Source organism: Dasypus novemcinctus, chromosome 30 (assembly GCF_030445035.2).
Source record: "Dasypus novemcinctus isolate mDasNov1 chromosome 30, mDasNov1.1.hap2, whole genome shotgun sequence".
Lineage (NCBI taxonomy): Eukaryota > Metazoa > Chordata > Mammalia > Cingulata > Dasypodidae > Dasypus > Dasypus novemcinctus.
In genome coordinates, this window is record NC_080702.1 from 15,801,391 (window position 1) to 15,827,597 (window position 26,207).

The 26,207-nt window shown below is 41.4% G+C and overlaps 1 long non-coding RNA gene across 4 annotated transcripts in view; it reads left to right on the forward strand.

The window, feature by feature from the left end:
• Positions 1–622: 622 nt before the first annotated feature.
• LOC111759752 (uncharacterized) overlaps positions 623–26,207 on the forward strand; it is a 207,723-nt gene continuing 182,138 nt past the window's right edge. For all 4 annotated transcript variants that reach the window (XR_011647779.1, XR_009184092.1, XR_009184094.1 and 1 more), the window contains exons 1-2: positions 623–734; positions 5,196–5,290. This is a non-coding gene — a long non-coding RNA (uncharacterized lncRNA). The remainder of the gene's footprint in view (positions 735–5,195; positions 5,291–26,207) is intronic.

Below are 26,207 nucleotides of genomic sequence, written 5' to 3' on the forward strand. Positions count from 1 at the left end.
ATTGGATTTTCTCTTTTCAATATGTCTTTGGCTATTCAGTGCCTCTTGCCCTTCCAAATAAATCCCATAGATAGTTTTTCCAGTTTATTAGAAAATGCTGTGTTGATTTTTTTTGGGATTGTATTAAGTCTGTAGATTTGTTTGGGTAGAATAGACATCTTAATGATATTTATTCTTCCTTTCCATGAACAGGGAATAGTCTTCCATTTTTTTACTCTCAATTTCTTTTAACAGTGTTATGTAGTTTTGTGTTTATAAGTCATTTACATCTTTAGTTAAATTCATTCCTATGTATGTGATTTTTTTTTTTTGTTACTATTTTAAATATATTTTTTCTTGATTTCCTGCTCGGATTGATCATTATTGATATACGAGTTTGATTTTTGCGAGCATGTCGGACAGCACGTGATTGGTGCCTCGTGCTGTCCGTCAAGGGCAGGGCCCCTCCCCCTTAGGGGCGTGGAGACCCTGAGCGGGCAGGACCTCATTGGCCCAGGCGCTGGCTTAAAAGCCCCGCCCCTCAAGTCACGTCCAGTCCACGTCGTGGGGGCTCCTCTAAGAGCTCGCGGTGTTTGGGAAGCTCGCGGTGTTTGTGAAACTCGCGGTGTTTGGGGAGCTCGCGAGAACCTGCTGGCGTGTTCCGGGTAGGAGGACGTGTAGGCCGGCGTGGGGACTGCGGAAGCACTCGGCCCATCGCACAGGGACCCCGCATGTGGACCCACCCCACGGCAATGGTAAGTTTGGGGACCCAAGTTGGCGTCGGGGCGGGGCGCAGGTGGGCGGGGACCCCCAGAGGTGCTGAAAAGCGGGCGAGCGAGCCTCCCCTGGCTGCGTCGAGGGGGCGCCCGCGCCGCGACCCCTAAAGTTCCTGCTGGCTCCCCTGTGGAGGGTGCGGGGGGCGGAAAGTTGTGCGCGCCTCCCGGGTCCCAGAAAGTTGTGCGGGGCGCCTGGGTCCTGCGCGCCCTCGCGGCCTGTAGGGCACCAGGCAGGGCCGCGCCGGGTGGGGGCACTGCTTCCGCGGGCGGTGCGGGGCGGGGGGCGCAGGGTGCAGTCGGGGGTCCCGGCCCAGCCCGACTGGCCTGCGGCGGAGGGCCCTGTGTCAGAATAAGGGTCCCGCGGCCCACGTGAAGGGCGGCCCGCCCCTCCCTCCCACAGCCCCACCTTTCCCCCACCATGGTCATCTTCCCCCCCACTGTCCCCCCTTTACCCCCACGGTCCTCCTGCCCTCACCACGGTCCCTCTAGTCCTCCCCGTGGCCCCTCCTGCTCACCCACCTACTGTCGTTGCTCTCCCCCACGGTTCCTGTTCCCCCAAGGTTCCTCCTATTCTCCAGGATCCCTCCTACCCTCCAGGATCCCTCCTACCCTCCATGGTCCCTTCTCCCCCTCCACAGTGCCCCTCCCTCCCTGCATTCCCCAAGGTCCCCCCATGGTCCACCCCTTTGCCCCTCCCTCTGCCCTCCTGACCCTCCCAGGTGCCTGGGGTCCATCCCTTTCGGCGCCCACTTCCCAGGCCCTACACTTTGAATTTGCCTCTGGAGCCAGGCAGAGGCTGCTTGGCTTTCTTCTGCACCTGGGAAGTTAATGCTCAGGGCCTGGCCTGCAGCAGCTGGCTCTTAAAGGGGTTACTGCTGAGGGGGAATTGATGGATCCCAGGGGAAGGGCTCCAGGGAAGGCTCAGGGGGAGCGTGACTGACACCTGGTGTGTGCCTGCAGGGAGCCCAGTGAATGGGGACCCCTCTCGGGTGGGGCCTCTGGGTGCAGGGTTGTGCCCAGCCTGGGAGTATTGCAGGGATCACACCAGTTTGCAACTAAAAGTGTGTATCCTTCCCCAGTGGTCTGCAGGTGTGGGCCCCTCCTCCTCTTAGGGACTTTGCATTCTTTGGGTCAAAGCCCTGGTGGGTCACTTGATCCTTTAATTGTGTGTCTTTCCTGTTTTACTCCTTTCTGCTCTCTGAGATTCCACAGGGCAGATGAGGTCTGGGTTCTAGGGGCCCACTCCCACTGTGTCCCCTCCTGGCTGTGGCGGCACTAGAAGCCCTGGGACAGCTTCAGCCTTGGCTTCCCTCAGAGCTCCCCATGGTCCCAGGAACACTCTTTTCATTTTGGTAGTGGTTACAGCTTTTCTTAAAAGTTTGATTTCTTGGGGTAATGCTGGGTAGACATGGTTGGTGAACTCTTGCTAAGGTGGTAGCTTGCTAGGGCTGGAGGAGGGCAGCTGGCCAGTGGGGGCCCCTGGATTTGGGTGCCTGCTAGGACCCTCTGCACAGACTGGGGAAGGGCGCCTGCTGGTCAGGCCACCTGCCCGAGGCTGCTGAGGCAGCCCAGGGGTGTGCTGAGTGTTTCCAGGAGCTCCAGGGAGCCTCTCCTTTGCAGGGAGGTGACTGGGTGACTTGGGGACACCATTCTTGCCCTGCTTTGTCTGCCAAGAGCAGTCACCCAGCTGGCCTTAAAGAAGCCAGACTGCAGAGGAAGTCTCTGCATTAACTGTTCTCAGCCTCTTAGAAGAGTTGTTCCCGTTCTAGGGGAGCAGTTGAGGGCTGTGGAACTGCTGTTCTTAGGACAGATGGGCTGGACCTTCTCAACCCCCAGCCCCTTCATTTGTCCCCTGCAGTTCCCCCTGAACTTCTGCAGGTGATTTTCACAGGGTTGCCACCCTGGAGGGGGGTTGCCAGGCAGGGCTGCTGGGTGTCCTGTCACTTCTGTGCAGATGACCACACTGTTCTCCTAATGCACTGTCATTCTGCAGATCCTAAGTATGACCAGGAAGAATATAATGCTATTCTCAGTGGAAAAATTGGGGAAGTTTTATACCAAAACCTTAGCAATGACATTTTTGGATGAGGATTAGCAGTCTTTTATTTTTTAATTTTCAAAGAAATTAATTTTATTGATACACCTATATTTTTTAACAAATCAGTTTTATTGATAAATGTTAATAAAGCATACAATTCATTTAAAGTGTCCAATGCATGGCATTTGTATAATCATGTGCATTCATTACCTCAGTCATTGGAATATTTTCATTATTTCAATAATAAGAAAAATAAACCAATAAAATTCTTCACCCCTCTATTTGTTTTCCCTGCTGGAAATAGCTTCTATTTCTGGCTTTTCTAGCACAATTATTTATGTTTTAAGCAGTTTTATTGAGTTTTATTCACATACCATACAGTCTATCCAAAGTGTATAATCAGTGGATTTTAGTATTATCACAATGTTGTGCATCCATCACCATAAAATATTTTAAACATTTTCAGTACTCTAAAAAGAAAAACCCCATGTCCTTTAGCAGTCCTTCCCCAGCCCTACATAACCACAAATCTAACTTCATCTTTATAAACTGATTTACATTTTCCATAAATGGAATCTTGCAATATGTCGAACTTTGTGTCAGGTTTCTTTCACTTAGCATAAGTGATATTATATTAACATTTTGTAGTGTGAACATACATTTGTTCAGTTTCAAAGAATAGATTATCTCTTTTTTGTTACCTCTTTTTCTTGAGTTATAAATTACATCTTAAGTCTCCAGTTTTCAACTCTTCAGTGTAACCTCACTTTTTTTTAACTTTATTTTGTACATTTAATAATTGACTATATAAACAATAGTTTTAAAAAAGAAAACACTTGAATAAAAGCATACATTTCTAAATTAAATATATTAGAAACATATAAATTTTTTTCAACCATATAATATATTACACGATATATTTGGTTCATAGAAACGCAGTCATATGGTATTTGTCCTTTTGTGTCTGGCTTGCTTCCCTCAACATAGTGTCCTTTAGATTCATCCATGGGGTCACATGCTTTCCGACTTCATTTCTTCTTACTGCTGCGTAATGTTCCATCACGTGAATACACCACAGTTTGTTTATCTCTTCATCAGTTGATGGACACCTGGGTTGTTCCCAACTTTTCGCAATTGCAAATAATGCTATGAACATCCGTGTGCAGATAGATGTCTGTGCCTCTGCTACAGATTTTCTGGCTATATTCCCAGTAGTGATATTGCAGCATCATGTGGGAAGTTTATATTCAACTTCTTTAGGAACCACCAAACAGTCCTCCACAGTGGCTGTAGCATTCTGCATTCCCACCAACAGTGAATAAGTGTTCCTATCTCTCCACATCCTCTGCAGTACTTTTGGTTCTCTGTCTGTGGCAGGGGAGGATCATTGGTGCAGGTGTCAGTGATGGGATAACATGGAGGAAGCTCACCTGGGCATACATATAAGGCATATAAATGTGTGTTTATGGAGCATTGCCACGGTGGATGGAGATTCATACAATAACCAAAGAAATATCAAATTTCCATTGTGGGGAGCTCTGCTACATTCTCTAAGGTCAGCAAGAATCCCCCGAGTACAGGAGCAGTGACTAGTGAAGGAGAGGATGTTCTACTAATGGACACTTGATATAGATGACTGTGCTTATGAACCTTTACGCTCGAAATTGAAACTTAGACTAATATTACAGGGTGCCTAAGAATTGTCTCTTGGGAGCCTCCTTGTTCAAATGTGGCCTCTCTCTAAGCCAAACTCAGCATGTAAATACTATACCTTCCCCCCAGTGTGGGACATGACTCCAGGGTATGAGACTCCCTGGCATTGAGGGATTACTACCAAGCACCAACTAGCAGTGCAACTGGAAAAAGACCTTGACCAAAATGGGGAAAAGATAAAGACAAATGGGTTTATATGGCTAAGGTACTTCAAAGTGAGATGAGTCCAGAGATCATCCCAGAAGTAATGCTTCTGTATGTATCAGCAGGATCTCTTTGACTGCCAAAGTAGATACTACCCCAAATAGCTGGGCTCCTGAGGGTTCTGGAGGCATCCAGACACTTGAGTCAGGGCAGATAGCTCAGGAGTTTGGTGCCTTGCTGGTGGTCCCTACTTTGGAATTTGTGTTCCCCAGAGTGACAGAATTGGACTCAGTTGTGGTTTCCCTACACATGGCTCTTCTGTCCTTCTATTTGAATCTATAATCAGTACTAAAGTTAGTCCTGTAGAGGCCTGCGTACCCTCCAGGTAGGGTGTGGACCGGTCCTGTGGGGTTGTTTCCAAGGATAGCGTGGAGCGGGGTATGTGCCTGAAATTAGATAGTTGAAGGTGCAGATCTATTTATGGATGTACCACCTTTTGTTTTCCATGCACCAGCTAATAGACATTCGTGCATTTTTTTCCCCAGTTTTGGCTGCCATGCACTTGCCCTAGGAATTATTGCATGGATATGATTTCATTTGTCTTGGACAGCTTTTTGAAGTGGAATTAGCAAGAATTATGGTAAGTTTATATTTTTAAGAAACTGATAAAATGTTTCCCAAAGTGGCAGCACCATTTTGCATTCTCACCAGAAATGTATGAGGGCTCCAGTTTTTCTACATCTTCTTAAACAGTTGGTATTATGTCTCTTGATTTTAGCCATTCTAGTAAATATAGCAGATTTTAATGTGTATTTCCCTTGTGATTAAAAGAATGGAATGTTTCTTCTTTTGCAAATGTGTATTCACATATTTTCCCATTTTTAAGTGCTGTTTGTCTTTTTTATTTTTTTTTTAAAGTGTACCATTCATCCACAGTGCACAATCAGTGGTATTCGGCACTGTCACATAGTTGTGCTTTGATCACCTCAGTTATCTTTACAGCAATTTATTTCAATAATAATAATAATAAATGAAAAATCAAATAAGAAAATCCATCACCTCTCCATCTCTCTATGCTTCCGCTGTCCACAGATCCCATAGCTATTTTTGCACAGATACTTTTTTCCTCTATAAATTGATTTATATTTACATTTCCTATAAATGGAATCCTACATTATGTTACACAATACATGTAGGCCATAGTAATGCAAGGTTCCTGTATTTGTCCTTTGGGTCTGGCTTGCTTCATTCACCATACTGTCCTCTAGGGTCATCCATGTTGTCATATGGTTTATGACTTCATTTCTTTGTACCACTGCCTAATATTCTATCATGTGAATACATCATAGTTTGTTTACCATTCATTGTCTGATGGACACGTAGGTTGTTTCCATTTTTGGCAATTGTGAATAACGCCACTATGAATGTAGGTGTGCAGATGTCCGTTCATGTCACTGCTCTCATATTTCTGGGTATATACCCAGTAGTGGTGTTGCAGGGTCATGTAGCAAATCTATATTCAACTTCTTTAGGAATTGCCAAATAGTCCTTCACCGTGCTGTACCATTCTGCATTCCTACCAACAGTGAATAAGTGTTCCTATCTTTCCACATCCTCTCCATCACTTGTAGTTCTCTGACTTTTTAATAGTGGCCATTCTGATAACTGTGAAATGATATCTAGTTTTGATTTGCATTTCCCTAATCATTAATGACATTGCATATTTTTTCATGTGTTTTTTGCCATTTATATTTCTTCTTTGGACAAATATCTATTCATGTCTTTTGCCATTTTATAATTGGATCATTTGTTTTTTTATTGTTGACTTGTAACATCTCTCTATATATCCCGTATATTAAACTCTTATCTGACATGTACTTTCTAAGTATTTTCTCCCATTGAATTGGCTGTCTTTTCACCCTTTTGACAAAGTCCTGGGAGGTGCAAAAGTGTTTAATTTTGAAGAGGTCCCATTTATGTAATTTTTCTTTGGTGTTTGTGCTTTGGATGTTAAGGTCTAAGAAACTTCACATACCACAAAGACTTTAAGATCCTTCCCTACATTTTCTTCTAGTAGTTTCATGGTATTTGCTTTTATATTTAGGTCTTTGATCCATTTTGAGTTGTTTCTTGTATAGAGAGTGAGATAGGGGTCCTCTTTAAAAATTCTTTTAAGTATAGACAACCTGTTCTCCCAGCAGCATTTGTTGGAAAGTCTGTTTTTCTCCCATTAACACAGACTTGGTACGCTTGTCAAAAACTAGTTGACAATAGACGTGTGAGGGTTTATTCCTGTACTCTCAGTTCTATTCCACTGATTGATGTCTCTCTCTCTCTATGGCAGTATCATGCTGATTTGTCCACTGTAGCTTTGTAATATGTTTCAAGGTCAGGCAGTGAAATTCCTCCTATGTCACTCTTCATTTTAGAATGCTTTTGGGTGTTCATGTGCACTTTCCCTTCCAAATGATTTGGTAATTGTCTTTTTTGGTTTTTTAAAGTAGGCTGTTGGAATTTGGATTGGTATTGCAGTGAATCTATCAATCAATTTGGGTAGGATTCACATCTTTATGATGTTTAGTCTTCTAGTCCATGAACATGGAATGTCTTTCCAATGGTTTACGTCCTGTTAAATTTATTTTGGCATTGTTTATTAATATTCTCCATATAGGTCTTGTACTTCTTTTTTTAAATCGATTGCTAGGTATTTGAGTCTTTTTCTTGCTATTGGAAGAAAATGGAATTTTCCCCTGGTTTCCTCCTCAGATTGTTCAATAGTAGTGTAGAAAAATATTACTGATTTCTTCATGTCGATCTTGCTGCCTGCCACTCTGCTGAATTCATGTATTAGCTCCAGTAGCTTTGTTGTAGACATTTCAGAATTTTCTAAATATAAGATAATGTCATCCAGAAGTAGAGTTTTACTACTTCTTTTCTTAATTGGATGCCTTTATTTTTTCTTCTCTAATTGTTTTACCCAGAGCTTCTATTACAATGTTGAATAACAGTGGTGCTAGTGGGCTTCCTTGTCTTATTCCAGTCTTAGAGGGAAAGCTTTCAACCATTGCCCACTGGGTAAGATGTTAGCTGTGGGTTTTTCATCTATCTTTTTTATCAATTTAGGAATTTTCCTTCTATTCATCTGTTTTGAAATGTTTTTATAAGAAAGGATGCTGGATTTTGACAAATGCTTTTTCTGCCTCGATTGAGGTGATCATGTTTTCTTTCCCTCGGTTTGTTAACATGGTGTATTACATTGATTGATTTTCTTGTGTTGAACCAGCCTTCTCTAACAGGAATAAATCCCACTTAGTCTTTTGATATGCTGCTGGATTTAAATTAGAAATATTTTGCTGAGAATTTTTATTTATTTATTTATTTATTTTTTATTGACTTTGTAATAATATTACATTAAAAATATATATATATGAGGTCCCATTGAACCCTACCATCATCATGACACATCCATTGCATTTGGCAAGTACATCTTTGGGCACCTCTGCACCTCATGGTCAGTGGTCCACATCATGGCCCATACTCTCCCACATTCCATCCAGTGGGCCCTGTGAGGATTTACAATGTCCAGTGATTGCCCTTGAAGCACCATCCAGGGCAGCTCCATGTCCCAAAGACGCCTCCACCTCTCATCTCTTCCTGCCTTTCCCCATACCCATCAGCCATCATGTCCACTTTTCTCAATCCAATGCCACCTTTTCTATGTGGACATTGGATTGGTTGTGTCCATTGCACCTCTATGTCAAGAGGAGGCTCAGATTCCACATGGATGCTGGATGCAATCCTCCCACTTTCAGTTGTAATCACTCTAGGCTCCATGGTGTGGTGGTTGTCCTTCTTCATCTCCATCTTAGCTGAGTGTGGTGAGCCCAATAAGTCAGATTGTAGGTGCTGGAGTCTGTTGAGGCTCAGGACCTGGCTATCACATTGTCAGTCCAGAGATTCAAATCCCCTAAATATATCTTAAACCCCGACACTAACTGCACCTCCAGCACATTAGCATGAAAGTCTTATGAAGAGAGATCCCATCTGAGTCCAGATTTATCACACATAAACACCAGTTCCAAAAAGGGGCCATCTGACCTGGTAGTTAACCCCATCGGCCATGACCATAACTCCCATGGGTCTCTTTAGCCCTCGAAGGAACCGATATCTGGGGTTGTATCTGCTTTATCTGTCTCTCAGACTCTGCTCAGTTGTGCATAAGGGCAATCCTTCTGACAGCCTCCAGACTCTTTTTTAGAGACTCGTAGCCATATAAACTCATTTCTCCTTTCAATTTCCCCCTTACATTAGGTCAAACAGCATTTTAAAGTCATGTTATTTTATGTAGACAGGGATATTCCGCTGATCCGCGTTGAACCTTCCGTATAAGGTCATTTTCCAGTTGCATCATCAGTTGGTAGTTGATAGTGGTCCCTCGGTGCCAGGGAGGCTCATCCCCGGGTGTCATGTCCCACGCTGGGGGGAAGGCATTGCATTTACATGCTGAGTTTGGCTTCGAGACTGGCCACATTTGAGTAACATGAAGGCTGACAGGAGGAAATTCCCAGGCACAATGCTGCTCTAGGCCTTGTTCTTATTTTAGGCTTATCAGCTCACAAGCATAGTCATTATTTGCTGAGAATTTTTGCATCAGTATTCATTAGAGAGATTGGTCTGTAATTTTCTTTTCCCTACAGTGTTCATGTTTGGCTTTGGTATTATGGTGATGTAGGCTTCCTACAAAGTGTTGGGTTATTTTCCCTCTTCTTCAGTTTTTGAGAAGAGTTTAAACAGGATTGGTGTTAATTCTTTTTGAACTATTTGGTGGAATTCACCTGTAAAGCCAAATAATCTTGGAGTTTTCTTTGTTGGGAGATTTTTGAAGACAGTTTCAGTGTCTTTAAATGTGATTGGTTTGTCAAGTTCTTGTATTTTTTCTTGTAGTGTCAATGTAGATTGGTTGTGCATTTCTAGGAATTTGCCCATTTCATCTAAGTTGGTTAGTTTGTTGGCATACAGTTTCTCAGAATATCATCTTATGATCCTTTTTAGTTCTGTGGGGTCAGTCATAACTTCCCCATCGTTGAAAATTGTTTTATTGGGTTCTTTTTTTTTTTTTTTTTTTCTTAATCTGGTAGGGGTTTGTGAATTTTACTGATCTTCTCAAAGAACCAGGTTTTGGCTTTCTATATTTTATTTTTCTCAATTTCATTTATTTCAAATCTAATCTTTATTATTTCTTCTGTTTGCTTTGATGATTGGTTTGCTGTTCTTTTCCTAGTTTCTCTTGTTATTCAGTTAATTCTTTGAGTTTAGCTCTTTCTTTTTTAATACCTTCTAGAAGTATAAATTTCCCTCTCAAGAATACTGCTTTAGTCAGCCAAAGGGGTGCTAATGCAATATACCTGAAATTGGTTGGTTGTAAAGAGTGTTTATTTGTGTTAGGAGCTTACAGATACCAGGCCATAAAGCATAAGTTACTTCCCTCGGCAAATTCTATTTTTACATGTTGGAGCAAGATGGCTGCTGATGTTTGTGAGGGTTCAGGCTTCCTGGGTTTCTCTGGGCTCAGCGCCTCTATTTTCTCCGCAAGGCCAGCTGTAGACTATGATGCTCTCTAGGCTTTGCCTCTCTCCACAAGGTCAGCTCTAGACTATCAGATGAATGGCTCTGTCTCTGTACCTGGGGTTCCAGCTTCAGCATCAATCTCCACCATCAAAACTCGAATTTTTTTTTTTTTTAGAAAACAATAGAAATGGAGAAATTTAATGAAGATAAAGGGACAAATAAGCTTAATGAAAAATAGATCAAAGAAATTTGATAGTGTTGTATATGTAATATATTTCAATAAAATATAAACCATTAGATATTCCATATTATTTTTACTCCATTAAAATATTTTCATTAAAACTTCTAGGAGAAAGACCGGTTTTGGGACTCTGAGCTACCTTCTTAATTTTGAACATCATGTATGGCATTTCTATTTTTTTTTTAAATTAAAACTCGAATATTAAAAATCCCAATTCTGTCCTTTACCATGCTTTTCATCTGTGAGTCCCCACCCAGGGGGCAGGGACTCAATGCCTAATGACATGGCCAAATCAAAGCCCTAGTCATAACTTAATCATGTCCACGTATAGACCAGATTACAAATATAATCCAGTATCTATTTTGGAATTCCTAAGTGTTGGAGAAAGTGGTGCTTACTGGGACATGGAGACTGATATAACCATAGGCAGAGAAAGAATTTACTGGGCAGCTCTCCCAAGAGAGGGGGTCTGAAGAACAGACTTCAAGCCCCCCTCAGCATGGCGGGGGTCTGAAGAGAGTCTTCAGCCCACCCCTGGAATGGGGGGATTTGAATTTATACAGAACTTTTCTAGGTGGGGACATGGTAGTTGGTGGGAGGGGGTTGAGGGTCCGAGTGAGGTGCAGGGGCCAATAGGAAGCCCTAGAGGTGAAAATTTTCCCTCATAGTGACTAGGAAATAGTGGGTTAGGGAGTTATGGTTTCTTGGAATGCTGCAGGAGCAGATGTTTCTTTGATCTGTAGGGATTTTATCTCCCTCTGACATGCAAGTAGGGAAGGTTTCATTTCCCTTTACTCCTGTCTCTATGTGGTTTCTTTGTTTAACCTGTGGGAAAGTGCCATGCCCTTAGACACCTAATTTTATGGGGGATGGGGTTAACCTTTCCCCAATGCATATCAGGGGAAACTGAGCTACAGCTTGTTAATTATTGGAAGCCTCTAATGTTTCTAACTCTTTATATATATAAAATATTGGGGTATGTGGTACTGGGCAGGATGGGAGAGTGAGGGGATTTGGGGCGTTGGCTTGATCTGGCTACTTCCTGCTGTCAAGGGGCAGAGAAAAGTTCCCTTCCATCCTGTATAGTGGGCTGTCGTTTCAGGTTCCATAGGGGTTGACATTGTTCACACAGCAGAAAGACACCATTTACGTATTCCTGGGTTGTTGGCTGTATGATTCGGGGTATGAATTGGAGAAGAAGATGATCATGGGTGACAGCTTGGATGGCTGTCTGGATAAACTCAGTTATTGCATGGAAGATGTATGGACCTGCTGATAGGAGGAGTATGAGAGTTAAAATTGTGGTAAGGATAGGAATTAATTAGGAAATTTAGGGTGGTCTATGAGGTTATTGCCTCCAGGAGTCTGAGGAGAAGAGATAATAAGATTATACATTCAGCGTTAAACATTAGTGGCATTAATGGTTGACAGTGAAATTACATGGTTTGATGGGCTTATACATATAGAGTTTTAGTTGGAATAAAAGACTTCAGATTATTAACTGTGGTTTCATAACAGTGTTTTTGAGTGATTTTTTTAATGGATTTAAGAGTCCCAACCAGCAGAGCTGCATAGACCAGTGCGGTGATCAAAATGACCACATTTCCCCCAGTTTATAAAGTTTGAAGCATAGGCAGCAACAACAATTATTACTTTCCCCTTTGGGCTTGGAGCAGCTGGCACTTTAACTTGTAGGTTAGACTTAGTTGATTGCTGTAAAGATCTGGTTACAGGATCTGCCTGTTGCAGTGTTTGCAGCACTGAAAGCATATCTTGCCCCTCCTGAGAGAGGGAGGGGACCGATGTAATCCACTTGCCATCGTGCTGCTGGAGTCTGTGCTCAGCCAGTATGTTTCATCCAGTGAGGTGATTGTTACAGTCATTGGAGTGAGCACGATGGATACTCATGGGTGATGTTCATGAGCTGCTGGCAACTGACAGGCAATGGGAACTGCTGCCCTAGGCACTGCCAGGTCTGGTATCCATGATATTTGAAATTTTTTTTTGGTGGATTCACTCTGCTGCTTTTGGGTTTCAGTGGTATGGCTCTGGACTTTCACGAGGGCATCTGCCTTAACAGTCTCAAGAGATGCTAGAGGAGGGGCAGGGACATGGTAGACAGTTGCCTGTTACTGCTGGCAGGTGTTTCAGATGTTTTTTCAGAGATTTTTCTTTTCCACAGAGGGCAGTTTACAACAGTTCATTGTTCTTGTTTTGTGCTTTGTTTTCTTCTCGTAATTGTGACTAAAACTCAAGTGGTATTTATTTAGAAAGTTTCCTTTGCCACAAACCCCACCCAAAGCTAATATTGGTACTGGCTCCATCCAGTTCACAGGGTAGGTTAAGATCCACCGCTTGCTGCTTGAGTCTCTGTTATTGTTTTAAAAGCAGCCTGCTGAGGAAGGGGCGGGCTTTCATTTCCATGCACAACTTTTTCTGATTAACACATATAATGGTTTTAATATCTGAGCTGAATGAGGGATGAATTGTTTTTGGTACCTTAATAATATGAGAAAACATTGTACTTCATCAGTTACAACGGAGGGTGCAGTTTTTTTTGTTTTATTTAACTAAACACCATTTAAGAATGTGATAGACAGGACTTTGTAGTTTGTTTTAATTGTTTGCCTATTTTAGGCTCTAAAGATCCTTAACAATAAAATACATTCTACACACCCTACTTATATAAGTTACTAAATGATTTTGGAAACTGTTTTAAAGGAAATGCTTTAAAACCTATAATTATCATGATTACATTAATTAACAGGTATTTTATTTTAGCAGTTCAGAAAAAAACTACTTTTTTATTATTTTATGAAGACTTAATATTTTTAATGGAATTAAAATTATTTTTCCCTATTACCATTGTAATATGCAGAGCGAGGTGGTTTTTAATCATCAATTCAGTTTCTGTTTAATAATGATTTTTGTAATTAGCCATTTGAATATTTCATTTTAAGCAATGCTTTTACAAACTTTTTATAATTATTTATAACTGCATAGAGTATAGTTACTTCATTTCAAGATAAACTCTGCCTTTACAGAACATGTTATTTTACTTAACGCTACCACAATGCCTTCTACAACTTGCCATGTGCATTCAAGTTTTGTCTTATGTACTTCCATTTTGATTTCATGAAAACCAGCCATCTTATCTTAGGACAAAACACACTTTCTTGAAAGAACTTATTAAATTTCAGTCAGCTTTCCTACAAACTTTTCACTTCTTTTAATACCTTATATTTTATTCTGTGAAGAAAAATAAACTTCCTTTTAATTTAGGTGAGAACCATTTTTCATGAAGAGATTTGTAGTAATTTTATCAGTTAAGACAGAATTTTCATTACTTACACCTAGTTGCTAATATAAGTGCTTGTTTAATTTTTGGCCATTTGAATAGAGTTTTTTTAGGAATTAACATTACCATCCAGAGGTATTAAAATATATACTGCCAGTGAACAAACAGACAAACAGAAAAAGGGTTAATGCATGCAGACAGAAACATAATGGTCATTAATTTGACTCATAGTTTTTACTCCTTTGGTATGGCTATTTTTACTGCCTTCAAGATTTTTTGGAATCAGCGTTGCTTGTAATATGCAATCTTATTTTTGTAAACATGTTTATTAGTAATGAGCAACAGTTAGGAATATTTGAGCACAATAAATGCAGTTAAACTTTAAAACAGTTTAGATATATATATTTTTAAAGATTTATTTATTTTTTTAAAAAGACTATTTATTTATTTATTTCTCTCCCCTTCACCCCCAACCTGGTTTTCTGTTTTCTGTGTCTATTCTCTGCGTCGTTGTCTTTGTCCACTTCTGTTGTCAGCGGCATGGGAATCTGTGTCTCTTTTTTTTGTTGTTGTTGCATCATCTTGTTGATGTCAGCTCTCCATGTGGGCAGCACCATTCTTAGGCAGGCTGCACTTTCTTTCACGCTGGGCGGCTCTCCTTACGGGGCGCACTCCTTGCATGTGGGGCTCCCCTACGCGGGGACACCCCTGCGTATTAGGGCACTCCTTGCGCGCATCAGCACTGCACATGGACCAGCTCCACATGGGTCAAGGAGGCCCAGGGTTTGAACCGCGGACCTCCCATATGGTAGACGGACGCCCTAACCACTGGGCCAAGTCTGCTTCCCTTATTTATTTTTTAATTTATCTCCCACCCCCCCCAATTGTCTGCTCTCTCTGTCCATTCACTGTGTGTTCTTCTGTGAACCGCCTCTATCCTTATCAGCGGCACTGGGAATCTGTGTCTCTTTTTTTGTTGTTGTTGTGTCATCTTGTTGATGTCAGCTCTCCATGTGGGCAGCATCATTCTTAGGCATGCTGCACTTTCTTTCACGCTGGGCGGCTCTCCTTACGGGGCGCACTCCTTGCGCGTGGGGCTCCCCTATGCTGGAGATACCCCTGCGTGGCAGGGCACTCCTTGTGCGCATCAGCACTGCGTATGGGCCAGCTCCACATGAGTCAAGGAGGCCCGGGGTTTGAACCGCGGACCTCGCATGTGGTAGACGGATGCCCCATCCACTGGGCCAAGTCCGCTTCCCTGATTTTACTTTAAATGCTTTATTTATTTCTACCATTTTCTTCTTTGGTTATCATATGTCATGTCAGATTTTAGTCTGTCTTTTTACTCTTGTTGTTATCCTTTCTTCTATTCTTTCTTCTCTATTCTCTTCCAAGCCTCTCTCTCCTGTCTTTTTTTTCAGGTTCTAAGACTTCATTTAATATATCCTTTGAGATGGATTCTTTATTATGAACTGTCTTAGATTCTCTTTGCTTGTGTATATTTTATACCCACATTCCTATGTGAAGAACAGTTTTGCTGGATGCAGAATTCTTGGTCGCCAATTTTTCTTTCAGTCTCATAATTGTGTCATTCTACTGTTTTCTCACCTCCATGGTTTCTCATGAAGAATATGAAGTTTTACTGGGTGTCCCTTGTAAGTGATGGTTCCCTTGTCCCTTACTGCTCTCAGAATTTTCTTTTTATCTCTGACATTTGTGACCTTCTGAGTAGAATAGAATAGGTCTATTTGGATTTCTTCTGATTGGGGTACAGTGGGCTTCTTGGACATGTAGGTTCATTTCTTTCATGAAAGTTGGGAAATTTTCAACTATTTTTTCCTCAAATACTCCTTTTCCCCCTTTTTCTTTCTCTTTTCCTTTTTGAACTCTTCTGACATGTATATTGTTGCTTTTTGAGTTGTCATTCCACTCCCTGATCTCATGCGCATTTTTTTCCTTTTTTTCTCTCTTCAGTTTCAGCTGTTCTGTCTTCAGTATCACTTATTCTTTCTTCTGTCATTTCAAGTTTGTTGTCGTGTGCCTTTAATGTGTTTTTGATCTCACCTGTTATGTCTTTCATTCACATCAACTCTTGTTACTTTTTTCCCATGGATTTGAAATATTTCTCTGTGCTTGTTCAGTATCTTCTTGATCTCATAAATTTCTTTAGCCATATAGTCTTTTCATCTCATTAATTTCAGAAATTTGTACACATCTTGTTAACTAGTGATCTCAAAATCTGTGTCTCTTTTGGGGCTTTGATATATTCCTTTTCCTGGGCCATTCTTCCATTTTCTTAGGCTGGCTTGAAAAGTTTTTGCCGATGTCTGGGCATCTGGTTAGGATGCAGTTTACTGAAATGCTCAATTTCTTTCTCATTTTGGGATTTAGTGGCAGGAGGCTGTGAGTTAGTCCTGCTCTTTGATTCTTGGTTCAACCTGGATCCAATGTTAGTTGTCAAAAGTAGGGTCTGGACCCAGTGTATTAGTCATCCAAAGGGGTGCTAATGCAAAATACCAGCAATATATTGGACTTTATAAGGGATATTTATTTGGGGTGTAAGCTTAGTTACCAGGCCATAAACTGTAAGCTACTTTCCTCCTCAAAGTCTTTTCCAACATGTTGGAGCAAGATGTCTGCTGATGTCTGCCAGCCTTCAGGCTTCCTGGGATCCTCTCTTCCCACGGTTCATTTCTCTCCAGGATCAGCTTCTCTGTTTTCACCAGAAGGTCAGCTGTAAACTCTGAGGCTCTCTAGGCTTTGCCTCTTTCCACAAAGTCAGCTGTAGACTATCAGGCAAATAGCTCTGTCCTCTCCTTGGGGCTTCTTCTGTGTCTAAGGGGCTGTCTCTATTCCTTTGGTGGTGTTCTCCTCTGTGTTCATTTCCTGGGCTCCAGCTCAAAAACTCCAGCCATCTTTTCTGCCATGTCATTTTCTCTGTGAGTCCCCACCCCAATGGGGCAGGGATGCAACATCCTACTGATGTGGCCCAATCAAAGCCTTGATCATTATTTAATCATGTAAACCTGTGAATCCAATATAATTTAATATGCCCAGAGAAAAAGACCAGTTTACTAACATAATCCAATATATTTTTTTGGAATTCATCAATAATATCCAAGTGCTACACCCAGTAATGGGTTGCAGACTTGCTTCCTAGGGCTTTGGAAGGGAAGCTATAAAGGCCAGCAAAATCCTAACATACTTATTTTTCACTTTCTCATGTGTTCTCCCTAGTTCTGCTAGCATATGGCACTCTTTGGCAGCCCTTTCAGTTCAGTGCCTGGTTGGAGTGTTCTTGCTGTAACACAGACTGGATCAATGTGATAGAAGTTCCTGCCTGGAGATTTTTCCTCAGAAACAGTTCTCCAGCCTTCTCTGGCAGCTCCCTCCCTTTTCCTGGGTACGAAATGATTCCACTCCCCTCTGTATCCTCAACAGTCCTTCCTGTTTAGTAGAGAAGTAGATCGAGAGGGTCAGATCTCTTTAGTCCTTTGCTGGCTTCCAAGGCCAATGATGGCATGTCTTCTCCAGCCAGGTGGGGCTCATGGGACAGTGCAGACCAAATTTGTGGGTCAAAAGCTGAGCCAGCCTTATGCTGTGTCCCCCTCTCTCGTTTCCTGCAGAGGTGCCTCCTCAACAGTCAGTCCTGGCCATAAGAGAGGGAGACTGAGTGTCAGATTTCTCCATTTCAGTTAGGGTCCCAAGGTAAACAACGGGGCTTTCTCACCCAGCCTGGAAAGGGTGGTGGGACACAGCAGACCAGATTGGTGGGTCAGAAGCTGTCAGCCCTAGACTGTGTCCCTCTTCCTCCCCTTTCCAGGGGTGGTAGGTCCCTGGAGACCTCTTTGTGTGTGGCCAGCTGAGAGCCTGAGTATTCTAGTGTCTTTAGTGTGGGGAGGTTCCAGCAGTAGTAGCCCCTCCTTCATCCCTCTCTGTTCTGGGTGGTGTCCAGCCTTCACCTGCTGTTCTAAACCCTGGAAGATCTTTTTCTAGTCCATTTCACTCTGTCCTCCACCTAATTTTCTGGAGGAGGAGAGAGTCCCATGTCTTTCTAATCCACCATGTTCCCAGAAGTCCTCACTGGTATCTTCTCTTTTTTTCCCTCTCCCCTGCTCCCACCCTGCTGTTTTTGCTGTCTGTGTCCATTTTCTGTGGGATCTTCTGTGTCTGTTTCTGTTTCTGTCCTCTCTTCTCATTTTCTCGTCTAGGCTTCACCAGGATTCAATACTGGGTACCTCAGATGTGGAGAGAGGTTTCCTGTCACTTGTGCCACTTCAGTTCCTGGTTTCTTTTGTGCCTCGCCTTGACTCTCCCCTTCATCTCTCTTTCCTGGCATCATCATCTTTCTACATGACTCACTTGCTCAGGCCCTTGGCTTGCTGCATGAACCCTGGCTCACCACGTGGACACTTGGCTGGCTGCATGGGTGCTGGAATTGCCACGCAGGTACTGGCTTAACGCACAGGTACTTGGCTCCAAGCACCGGCACTCCTTTACCAGGAGGCCTCGGGAATTGATCCCAGGTTCTACCATATGATAGGCAGAAGCCCTGTCACTTGAGCCACATCTGCTTCCTGCTGGTATCTTCTTGACATCGCCAGTGAATTCATTCTCCATGGATCTGCGTAAACTGACACTGCATTTACCATATATACTACAGGAATTTCTACTTGATTAGAAGCAACCTTTTTTTGGTGGAATCAGTTCAATCCTAGGCAATCCATTCTAACACATTTATTCACTAATGTTTGTATTAAATATAATAATTACAGGTATGAAAATATATCTTACCATTTAAAAATGGTCACTTAATAATAGTGTATTTTTCCATCCACTCTTCCTTTCCTCCGCCATGTGTGTTTGTTCATTGAATTACTGGCCATTAACAGTGGGACAGTCATTATGGAGGGACGCAGAGGGTCAATGCTGACTCCCTCTGAAGTTGCTCTTTAGTTGTATTTCACCCAAGGTTTTAGACACTAGCTTAAGATCTGAGTGGAGGGAAGCAGACTTGGCCCAGTGGTTAGGGCATCTGTCTACCACATGGGAGGTCTGTGGTTCAAACCCCGGGCCTCCTTGACCCAGTGGAGCTGGCCCATGCACAGTGCTGATGTGCGCAAGGAGTCCCATGCCACACAGGGGTGTCCCCCGCATAGGGGAGCCCCATGCACAAGGAGTGCACCCCATAAGGAGAGCCGCCCAAGATGAAAGAAAGTGCAGCCTGCCTAAGAATGGCACCACCCACACGGAGAGCTGAGACAACAAGATGACGCAACAAAAAGAAACACAGATTCCCGTTTCGTTGGCAACAGCAGAAGCGAACAAATGAAGATGCAGCAAATAGACACAGAGAACAGACAACTGGGGTGGGGGTGGGGAAGGGGAGAGAAATAAATAAAATCTTAAAAAAAAAAAAAAGAACTGAGTGGAATCAGAATTCTTATTTGTCACAGACCCTACTGTGTGACTCATAGCATTTTAACATCGAGAGGGTCCATAGCACTGATATAATCCAGTGCACTAACTTTTCTTCCCAATACCTATATGCTGTGGCAGAGCTCCTGGCTGTGACATCAGTGTGAGGGTTGACAGGTCATTCTGTGTGATGCTTCACAACTGTCAGGATTTTGATCTAACCCAGAGTCTTATGAGTTTTCTTTTCATTTTGGACATCAGAAACTATGCTAGAGTCTGAGGTGATCTGCTCAGCTAGCTTCCCTAGGCCCTGTGATCATGGATGGACAGTTTGGTCTCTGTAGACTCATGTAATTGTAAGCACATGCACAGATGGTCGAACTCCCTTGCATGGTTTCTTTTTTTTTGCTGTGGTTGTTTTAATGGTTTTTTGGTTTCTTTTTGGTGATTTTTAAAAAAGATTTCTTTTCATTCATTTATTTCTCCCCATCCCCTCAGTGTTTACACTTGCCGTCTTTATGTGTCTTCTATTGTTTCCTTAGGAGACACTGGGAACTGAACCTGGGATCTCTGATGTGGCTGGGAGGCATCTAATTGCTTAAGCCACATCAATTCCTTGCCATTGTTGTGTCTCTCATTATGTTTTTCCTTTTGTATCTTTTGTTGCATTGTCTTGTTGTGTCAGCTTGCCATGCCTGCCCAATGTGCCAGCTCACTGTCTTTTTTAGGAGGCACTGGGAACCAAACCATGAACCTCCCATATCATAGGTGGGAGCTCAGTTGCTTGAGCCACCTCCACTTCCCTGGGTGGTTGCTAATAGTCCCGTGACTGAGTGATAACTGCAGGTCTGTAGTGCAGAGCATTGGAGCCACATGTCTGGGTTCACATTAAGGCCAGTCCCCTTGGAGCACCAGAGCTTGAGCAGTCCATCTCACCTGGGAGAAATGCACACAGTCACCCCACAAGCTCACACACAGTCTCACAGTCACACCACAGGGAGCACACATGGATTCCCTTAAGCCTCCACACAGCCTAACCTGTAACTCCCAAAAGGAACAGACCCATTCCTGGGGACTGCTAGGAAGGACAGAAGTCCTTAATTGAAAATCTTTCATCATATCCCGTATCCCCATTTTACAGTGAGGATGGGATCAGGCTAGGTCTACAGCTTAAAGCTTGCAGGAAGACCCCTATTTTATGTCAGTTTTTCCCACATTATTTGGATAAGCCCAGAATACCTACCATTTTCATTTGCTCTCAAGGTCACCTGCAATGGCAGAAAAGAAAAAACAGTGAGGATAGGATCACGTTGTGTTGTGTGTTTTCAGGTCTTCATGATTTTAAAAAACAGATGGGAAACAGTGGTAAATTCAAAGACCCCATGAATAAGCTTGGAAACACCTGTGGGAAAGGCTCCAGCTCTTCCTAGAGGATGCGATTTCCAAGTCTATTTACCAAAATAGGCAATTACAAAAGTCTTAGTCAAATAAGGGAAAATGTTGCTCTGATAATTAACACAACCTTTCTATTTGGTTTATAACCAGATGCTGCCATTTTTAAAGCCCTCTTGTGTCAGGGATCTGTTCATAGGATTCTTACTTTCAGTTCTTCCTTCCCCAAAATAGCAGCTAATGTCTATAGGTATAACGTATAGTAAGATCTCTACTCAATGTGAAAAGGAATGTGAGAAAGAAACATTTCTGTCTTAGACAAAACAGGTGGCCTTACCTCAGCATCAGAGGGAGTCTCCTCATCTGCCCTGTCACTAGCAGCCCCTCCATCAGGTCTTCATGGAACTAGAGGGACACAGAGTAGCTGTCAGTACACTGGGTGCAGTTCATGCATTACCTGGGGAACTTTAACTAGGACAAGGGGCTACAATGATCAGGGCTGGTTGGGTAGAAAGCACACATGTGCAAGAAAGAGAGACTAATGAGAATAGGAAAATTAGACGTACAGTCCTTGGCTTTGGAGCTTAAAGGCAATCTAAATTAATGTGAAATAGTTCATCTAATATTGGTTCTAAATTATACACTGAGTCAAACACAGAGCCCCTATCCTTCTGCCCATTTTGAAGCCCAACTAAATTTCCTGTATCTCCTTGACATCAAGTTCATTACTGATTTGCCTGTCCCATGTATTTTATAAGATTTTGTTAAATTTCATAGGTTGACATGAGCATAATGAAAATTCCCATTTTAACCATTTTCTATTGGTACAATTAACTCATTCACCTTAATTACATTAACTATTTTTAATATCACCATTAATCTCCAAAATTTCTTCATGACCTGAAACAGAAGCTCTTTATCTATTAAATATTAATCTCATTGTCCTTTTCCCCAAATTCATATTAATAATCCTTAATTGCCTTCCTTCTTCTGTTTTCCTTTTGTAGATGTTTCACATATGCAGAATCATACACTCTTTGTCTTCTGTGTCATCTAATTTCACTGAGTATAATCATGTGGATGTCATCCATACAGTAGGATGTCTCAGAACTTCCTTTGCTTGCTATAGCTGAATTCCATTGTATGGATGTAGCCGTTTTTCCTTTTTTATCCATTCATCTGTTGATGGACACTTGCATAGTTGTGAGCATTGGCTATTGTGAATAATGCTGCTGTGAACATTGGATTGCAAGTATGTGTAGTCCCGTTTTCCAATACATAGATATATATCTATGTGTACATATGTATGTATAGAGATTTGTTAAATTGCTGGTTATGTGGTTACTCTGTATTTCACTTTTTGAGGGATTGCTCAAAACTGTTTTCCACAGTACAGGACAGTATGCCTTGGCCAAAGCCTGCAGAGCTTTTCAACAGATATTGAACCTTCCTAGGGATGTATTGATACTGGCCCTTGAATTGTGCTTCCAACTAAACAATGAATGCAGTATGCTGGCCAAGAAGAGGAAAGATGGGAGGGGAGGATGCAGGAACCTCAGAAGTATCTTTTCATTTTTATGTGAATCTAAAACTGCTCTACATAAAGTCTGTTAATTTTTTCAAAGTATGGAAGCATTATTTCAGGGTGTGTTTTAGTCAAAGGGGTGCTGATGCAAAGTACCAGGAATCTGTTCTTGCCATAACCTACAAAATTGTAGGAGAGAGTGTAAACTACAACGTGAACTATATTCCATGCTTAGAGGGAATGCACCAAAGTGTTCTAACTTTCATTCCTTAAATAATTATTTGCTTCTCTCTCCTTTCTCTTTGTTTGTTTGGATAAAGGTTTGTCAATTTTATCAGTCTTTTCAAAGAACCAAATTTTGGTTTCATTGATCCTTTCAATTGTTTTTCTATTCTTTACCTCACTTATCTCCACTCTAGTCTTTATTATTTCTAGTTATGTTAAGTTTGGCTTAGTCTTCTTTCCTCGAGATATGAAGTTAGGTTATTGATTTGATATCATTCTTTATTAAAGTAGCAATTTATAGCTATTAAGTTTCCCAATGAGGAGTGCCTTGCTCCTTCCCATAGTTCTTGGCATGTTTCTTTTTTTTTTCCTCTAAGAATTTTCTGATTTCCCTTGTAGGTGGATTTCAGAAAATTATCCTATTGTTTATTTAAAATGGGTTCATGTATTTTCCACTTAATAATACAATTCCAGTTTTCCTTCTGTTATTGATTTTTATGTCATTTAATTGTGGTAGGAGGGAAACTTTGTGTGATTTCAATTTTTTCATTTTTATTGTTTTGTTCCCTAACATATTGTCTAGCCTGGAGAAGGACCCATGGACACTTTAGAAGAATGTGTATTATACTGTTGTTGAGTGATATTCTGTATATGTTTGTTAGGTGCCGTTTTTTTTTTTCTTTTGTGTTATTGTTCACATCCTTATTTTCCCTCCTGATATTCTGTCTTGATAATCGATTCATTCTTGAAAGTGGTGTTTTGAAGTCTTTAACTATTATTTTACAAGTATTTCTTCTTTCAGTTTTGCCAGTGATGTTTCATGTGTTTTGTGGCTCTGTGCATATGTGTTGATGATTGTTATACCTTCTTGGTGGATTGACCCTTTTCTTAATATATAATTTCTTCCATTTTATTTTTTTGTAGTTTCATACTTCAAGGTTATTTTTTTCTGTTAGTAGTATAGCCACCCCAGCTCTCTTCTAGTTACCCTTAATATGTAATATTTTTATTCACCTTGAAACTGTTTGTTTCTTTGAATCTAAAGTGAGTCTCTTTAAAATAACATAGGTGTTCCAAATAATTTTTTAATACATTCTGTCAATATCTGTCTTTTAATTTGTGAGTGTAATCTATTTATTTTTTAAAAGATATTTAGATTATGTGATATATAAAAAACATAGCCGATTGCCATATGCCCTGCTCTACATCTTGCACATTTTCCCACATTAACAACATCTTTCATTACTGTGGTGCATTTGTTACAATTGATGAACATCCTTTGGTGCATTCCCTCTAAGCATGGAGTATAGTTCACATTGTAGTTTATACTCTCTCCTACAATTTTGTAGGTTATGGCAAGATACATAATGGCCGGTATCTGTCACTGGAGTGTTATTCAGAGCAATTCCATGTCCCAAGAATGCCCCCCCCATATTACACCTGTTCTCCCCTCTCCCTTTCCTCAGAACCTCCAGTGGCCTCAACATCAATGACACAAGTTCTTCCATTGCTAGAATCACAATAATTCTATAGTAGAATACCAGTAAGTCTACTTAAATCTGTAGTTCATTCCTCAGTCCTGAGGATTCTGGGATGGTGATTCCCAATCCACCTCTTGTTAAGAGGGGGCTCCGGAAGGGGACATGGCCCAGTGGTTAGAGTGTCTGTCTACCACATGGGAGGTCCGCGGTTCAAACCCTGGGCCTCCTTGACCCGTGTGGAGCGGGCTCATGTGCAGTGCTGATGCATGCAAGGAGTGCCCTGCCACGCAGGGGTGTCCCCCACGTAGGGGAGCCCCACGCGCAAGGAGTGCGCCCCATAAGGAGAGCCGCCCAGCACGAAAGAAAGTGCAGCCTGCCCAGGAATGGCGCCGCCCACAAGGAGAGCTGACACAAGATGACGCAACTAAAAGAAATACAGATTCCTGTGCCGCTGACAACAGAAGCGGACAAAGAACACGCAGCAAAGGGACACAGAGAACAGACAACTGGGGGCGGGGGGAAGGGGAGAGAAATAAATAAAAATAAATCTTAAAAAAAAAGGGGGGGGCTTTGATCCCATAGAGTAGATGGATGGGACTATCTTGTTTGCATTTGCAGACTCTCTCTGTTCCTTGGGATAGGCATTGTCCATCATCATTTCCTTGTTGTTTGTCCTAGGTGAGTCCAATGAACTGTAGAGTAGGTGTCGCAACTCTGATAAGATTCAAAGCCCAGCTGGCACATGGGCAGCCCAAAGATTTAAGTGCTTGTATGTACCCCTTTAATATATTTATTTCCACGCAATTACTTTGAACATCAGGATTTATTTAACCACTTTAATATTCATTTCCTGTTCATCTTATACTTTTTACCCCTCTTTTCCTCCATTGCTGCCTACTTTTGTGTAGAGTTGATCTTTTGTCATAGACAGTTTGATCCCATTCTTATTTCTTTGTATATTTTTTAGATATTTTCTTTGTGGGGTTATATTGTAGTTTATATTTAACATCAGAAATTCATAATAATCTTGCTTGAGTTGACCCAAACTTAACTTCAATTTCAACACTAACAAGAGAAGCTAAAAGTTAATAATTCTTAGATAAAACACTTATAAACAAAATTTAATTCAGAAATGAATTACATTTTAAGATATGTAAGTGAAAGTACCTTTAAAGCTAATTTATTCTGAAAATACATGTGCATTTAAAGGCAATGACTAGATTTTGTCAAGGTGGTGACATTTTTTTCCTTTCATAACAGGAACTTAGGGGTAAAAATTAATAATCAAATACAGAATGAAAAAAGAAAAGGACAGGTAAAATAGAGGTAATGTGAATGAAGACCCATATTTAAGGTTGGGAGAGGTACAGAACCAGGAAATACCCAGAACTAAGCGACCATATTTTTGAGCATTTTACAGAAAGAACAGGAGAGTCAGCTTTGTGAGGTAGGAAACGCTCTTCTGAATCACAGTATTACCTACAAATTCAAGGAAAAAAAAATCATATAAAATAACCAATAGAAAAAATACTGATGTCAGTTGGCATAAGGCAAAAATGGAGTAAGTGCAGAGGAACAGCACCACAAAGAAATGAAAAATCGTCATTTTGATGTACTTTTATGCTGTACCTTTTGAAAAACAAGGTATAAGGTGTTCAGAAAACAAAGTTAGATGTGAAAAGACATCAGATAAATACTCAAAAAATGAAGGGACAGGAATGAGGAAAGCATATGAAAAAAAAGGAAAATCACTTCAAAATATAATGTAAGACTAGAAGAAACACAGTGACTGATAATGCTGTATAAGAAATAGAAGTTGAAATGAGAAAAAATATTCAAGAGAAATTAACAAAGATTGTAAAGATTTGGGGAAAAGTATCAGAAGTTAAGGATAGGTACAGAAGAGCCAATACGTAAATAACTGGAGTGCATCTAAAGAGAAAACCAAAGCAGAGACCCGAAAGAAATTTAGAAGTTATCCTTTTTTTTCCTGGAAGTGGGAGGAATGTGTTGAAGCCATTTAGGAATAGTGCAAACTGAGCACTGGAAGAGAATGATTATAAGGGCAATATATATTCTAGTCAAATTGATGCGCTTTAAAGAAAAAGAGAAATCCTTTGTGCATCTAGGAAAAAGTAAGTGGCATGAACAGAATATTAGAATCTCATCAAGGATTTTGAAACCATGCATCATGTCGAAGGAAAATGGAGTCATTAGTTTTGTATCAAAAAAAATTGACCTGCAAGTATGAAAGTCATGGAAGTTCCAAGTTTTATAATCAGACCGTGGGCCATGTGTAGTATTGTTCCAATGTTCCCTTCCATGTGAGTGAGCAGCAGAGTTCAGTAAAGGAAGTGTTTTAACTACGACTAAATGAGGGTTCTATGAGAGAGGGAGTGTCCTTGGTGG